At 38.7% G+C, this 5,189-nt stretch overlaps 1 long non-coding RNA gene across 1 annotated transcript in view; it reads right to left on the bottom strand.

Annotated features, from left to right (window-relative positions):
* LOC106528957 (uncharacterized) overlaps nucleotides 1-4,843 on the bottom strand; it is a 7,111-nt gene extending 2,268 nt beyond the window's left edge. The window contains exons 1-2 of the long non-coding RNA XR_001311565.1: nucleotides 4,716-4,843; nucleotides 4,103-4,228 (exon numbers count right to left, since the gene is read on the bottom strand). This is a non-coding gene — a long non-coding RNA (uncharacterized LOC106528957). The remainder of the gene's footprint in view (nucleotides 1-4,102; nucleotides 4,229-4,715) is intronic.
* Between the last annotated feature and the right edge of the window lie 346 nt (nucleotides 4,844-5,189).

The following is a 5,189-nucleotide window of genomic DNA, read 5'->3' as shown; positions in this document are numbered from 1 at the left end:
GTCATAATTATGAGATAGTATCTCATTATTATGAGATAACATATCATAATTATGAGATAGTATCTCATAATTATGACTTAGCTATCTCATTATTATGACATACTATCTCATAATTATGAGATAGCTAAGTCATAATTATGAGATAGTATCTCATTATTATGAGATACTATCTCACAATTATGAGATAGCTAAGTCATAATTATGAGATACAAGTTTTATTTTTTATYAGGGTGGCGGAAATGGGCTTCCATAACAATGCGCATAGATGTATGTAACATTTGTAATTCACATGGGCTCACACTACAGCGGCCCCACCTCCCCGGCTGAAACAAACAGGAAACATTTGCYAATGCAGCCGGCCAACTGTGATACAGAAAGAAAGTGTTTGGATGTATTAAATAACAGGTACTAGATTTTCAGCTCTGCACACGCTGCCAAGTCACATTACTAGGTGGAACTGTTTGGCATGCCGCGCTCTCATATCGACCGGTGGATCTGCTGCTTGGGCTCGGAAATTATGTAAAAACATGCATTCACTCTGGTCAGATGAGCTGCCACCATCTGACGTTGGGTGGGCAGGAGGGCCACATGGGGAGGAAGGAGAAAACAAGACMAACAAGAAGGGGCTTCGGCGCAGATTTAGACAACGGAGCCGAAAAGAATCAGAGAAAACAGAAGGAAAGCAGAACAGTGAAGTGTATGTTCCACGTTCAAGCACTCTGTCTGCTCACACAGAAACCTCTTTTTTAAACTTACAATCAGGTCTGCATGGTCATTGCACASAAAAGCTAATTCAACCACAAACATATGTAAATCATTTCAAATAACTTCTAACTTTTCTGATTCATTTCAACGTTTCGTGTTGAACTTTGATGAAACACGAAACGTCACATTCCTCRTTTCATTGCTACGACTGAGCACCGCTAATAAATAAATGAGCTCTACCTGGTATTTCCTGCAAAGAAACAGCATTTTAACGCTTCTTCTTATAAACACTGAAAAGTACTACATGTACAACTGACTAAATGTGAAATAAAAAAAATACAGAAATACTATTAAAAGTTCAAGTAAGAGAGTTTGACTCACTGTGAATAGCTGCCATCTTGAATTTGGAACTTTCCCACTTTCCAACAGGGAATTCCCACTGGATGTGTATTACAGTTCAAATTTACAACATATAAGTGGGAAATTCCCACTTTCCAATACATCTGGGCAGTAGCAAAGGTAGTCCGCAAAAATGCAGCAAAATAGAGATTTTATACAGTGAATTTTGATGAATTCTATGCATCTCCACCTAGTGGTGGGATGTTGAATCAACATGCATTATGGGAGCTGTAGTTTATGGTCAATGCTGGCTTTAAAAMAGCTTATTTTTAGACACTAAAGCAGGATTATTCAACTAAATTGCACAGGAGTCCACAGTTACTCAAAGCCAACAACTCAGGCGTCGAACAAGTATTATTTCACCTTTAAAATTTGTTTATTTGTTGCATAGAGTCTAAAATTTAAAATTTACAATTGGTTTAAAATCTATTTTTTTGTTAAATTAAGTAAAATTTTCTTTTTTCTTGTATTTATTTATTTTTGTTATTGCTCATTTGTGACAAAACGACCATGACGCCTCATCGTTGGGCCAGACAGAAGTCACGTATGAGCCACATTTGCCTCGGGGGCCTTCAGTTTGACACATGCTTTATATGATTTCAACAGAACTGACATCAGGTGCAAAAACCCCAAAATAATGGCAATTTAAGCTCTCATTTTAAACAGCTCTAAAACAATGCCCCTTCAGTGCAAGAGTGAAACAAGATCAATACAAGAAATGACACACCAGRTTATGTTTTTATGTATTTTTCTGCTTCCACAAAGCTAAACATATTCTAAAACAATCCGTTTTACTCCTGTGGACACTGAAACAAAATGTAAATCAGGCCTTATGGACTTTTTATAAGATGCCAACATATTTCCCATGACACCCGTATGTGTGAAACATTTGTGCGTTGTATGATGCTGCAGGAAAAGATTCAGAGTTCTTTGGATAAACAAATATTTAAATAGACAACTGGCACAGATTCCTGCTGTTTACCATGACTTCCATCCCACACACTGATTCTTGGCTGAGGTTTCACCCTGAGAGATTGTTAGATTGATTATGCAGGCTTGTGTTGGTGCCTCATGTAAACACACGCTTGTCCTCTTCCTCGTCATGGCTGACGCTGTGTCCAAACAGATAAACCACTCTTTCTTGGAGAACAGTCTTTTATTTTCTTGGCCGATTGCATTTGTTTTTTACATTTTTCTTGTTGCATTCTGAGACTAAAATGAGGCAACACAACGTCTTCCAAATCTGACCACAAAGGGAGTGGTGTGAACTTGGTACAACAAAGCTTTGCAAAAAAACTTTTCAAGTACTACTATGCATTTTAGCGTCTAACTACCTGTCTTGGAAAATAAATTATCCTTTAAGGTCCTACATTTATTCTCAGGCCAAGAGTCAGTGACGTCTCTTCTGTTTTCTCTTGGACAGAGTGTTTTAAGATCAGGACAATATCTGTTAGAAGTAATCATTCTTGTTGCTGTTTATCAAACATCATTCTCTCCTTGGCCCAGTTTTAGCACCAAGAGAGATGTTTATTGTCTGTCTTGATTAGATTCTGTATAAATGCATGTATGTGAAACTGCCTCGGTGCACACATTTTGTACCACTGCCCTTTGTGACATTATGTGTGTCTTGCAAATTGCAATAAATCCTGTTGACCATTTTCACTGAGTGCTTTTTATTCTTGGATCTCGTGTTTCTGTCCAGGTAAAATAAGAATTTCCTCGACACTACCCATTTTCCATCAAAAAAAATTTTATGCACATTTTGAAGTATTGCATTAGAAAACGTGCATGAAAATAGACAAAATTCGAAAAAATGTCCACAACTTTACAAAAGACCTTTTTACGGTGKTTTTTGGATTTTCCGAAAAAGAGTGCAAAAGAGGAGATGGTAACAAATTTGTCCAATAAGTTCTGACATAGTGAACATTTAMCTCTCATGACTGATCAGCTGTTTCTGCAGTCGGGGTCTTCCCGGATATAATGCGCAAAAACATGGCTGGAAGCAACAACAGGTCCAGACAGAATGAAAAATTACCAGTACTACTTGATATGACAGAACAATCCCAACTTGTCTGATAGCAACACATTCCTGAAAACTTCTCTCCATTGTCCTGGGATGAACCTCTACTTCCTGTTTATCACAGCCATGCGTAACGTCAACGTCTGACGAAATTACGCCTATGCTATGTTCAGACCGAACATGTTTTGAGCATCAAGTTTTCTTGTAAAATCTATGGTGGACGCACATCAAAGAGTGTTGGGAAGTGCTGCAGCACGTCTAGCGTGTTCAGCGTGGCGCAGTTGAAAAATCTGAACTTTTGCTGCTCATTGCGGCGCTTCAACCATTCAGAAGCTGCGTTTCCATTGACCATGAAAATGCGCAAATTATATATATATATGTTTTTCAACAAAATGTTTTTGTGCTAGGATGAGGTGGTTTTTCGGTCGTATCGAAATTGGTGTTTCTCGCAAAAATGCAATGGAAACACTTTTCGCACCAAGGGAGTCACGTGATCAACAACCGGCTGTTTCTACTGGCGAAAAAGATGATGACGAAGAAGATAACAGGAAGTAGTAGTAGTAGTAATATCACAAAAGTACTAAAAGAAAGTAGTAAACTCACAGACTACAATTTCCCAAAAACACAGCATACGTAGCCGCTCCCAAGTAGGGACTTGTCTCTGGAAAGCCTCGATAAAAGACGCCGACGTCTCCTCTGATGATGAGCGCTAGTGTCGCAGTAGCAATATGCTATGTGTTTACATCCATCGCCGCCATGTTTGTAATGACTTATCATGAGAACAAACGTATTCACGCGTGACTTTAATAGCATTTCTTACTTAATGGAAACACCGCAGTTGCAAAACTGTGTTTTTACRACAGAATATCGACAAAGTTTTGCGCACATTTGCAATGGAAACTCAGCTAGAGAGACTCCGCTGTGTGACGTAGTGGTGCATTGTTCGACGTGACAGTTTCCTGAATGATGCCCACTAACCTGAGACTGACGGACAGGAGCTCTTTAGCTGAAATCGACCATCTATAGCCGGTGTCCTGGCAGGAGATATTGGCACCGATGCTCGTCCAGCAGTTTGATGCTATGTTCACCTGGAACGCGATTGACCTGAAAGAGCACAAGCGTCCAACTTGATGCATTGGCCGCATTTTTGATGCTAAAAACGCATTAGCTGTGAACATAGCATCAGCGTAGCCTTGTTTCATTCCAAACCACTAAATGGAAACAGAAACTCGCATTTCTTTTTTTGCAACATTTTAAAAGTTTGCTCAAAAATCACACTGCAGTTGGATGAAAATGATACAAAACTCCTGCACTGATTATTTTAACTGTCTCTATTTGCCAAAGTGCTCTCATCTCTTTTGTACAATGTCAAGGCAATGAGTGATACAGTCAGATCCGTGGTAGTGGCTTTAAAAAATGTGTTATTTGAAMGAATGTCAAAACCCAAAAAGTCTTTACTTTTACAATATCCTAAATACCTTGTGGTGACCCTAAAGAGGAGTTAAAACATGATGTACAAAATAGTCTAAAGGTATGATTTAAATGAGTAGGCTTTCATTTACGTCACAGGATAATAAACGTGACTACTTACTTTTGCATACCACTCGATTTCTGTTTCTGGCCAGATCTCAGCCAAATATATTTTCAKCCTGACTCTAACCAATCACGCGTGTCACTGTGCACACACATCGGCTTCTGTTACGTTGTAGTTTTGGTGGAAAGTCTGCAAGCAAAAGGGAGAAAGAGTTGTGTGATTCAGTCCTACTGTATGTGACACTTGAGCTGCTGAAATGTGTCTTTTTATGAGCTGTAACCAAACTTGTTCACAGGTTAGTAAYGTTTATGCACTTGTAAAATGCTCTTTATGCCTTTTGACAAAGACATAAATATYGTGTGTGCCGCATCATTTGAAGACAGGAAATTCTGTAAATCGGGAGCTGGAGTGAGATGCTAACCAGGAAAAAGTTTTAAAAGCTACACTTAGAATGTATTAAATGGAGTTTAAGAGAAATGCAGTATGGAGTCTCAGCATGAGCGTTATATGTTTACATTCAGTTTCTGCTTA

Source organism: Austrofundulus limnaeus, unplaced genomic scaffold, assembly GCF_001266775.1.
Source record: "Austrofundulus limnaeus strain Quisiro unplaced genomic scaffold, Austrofundulus_limnaeus-1.0 Scaffold414, whole genome shotgun sequence".
In the NCBI taxonomy this organism is placed as follows: Eukaryota; Metazoa; Chordata; class Actinopteri; order Cyprinodontiformes; family Rivulidae; genus Austrofundulus; species Austrofundulus limnaeus.
Note: the sequence above shows the minus strand (reverse complement) of the source record. Positions and strands in the feature narration are given on the sequence as shown.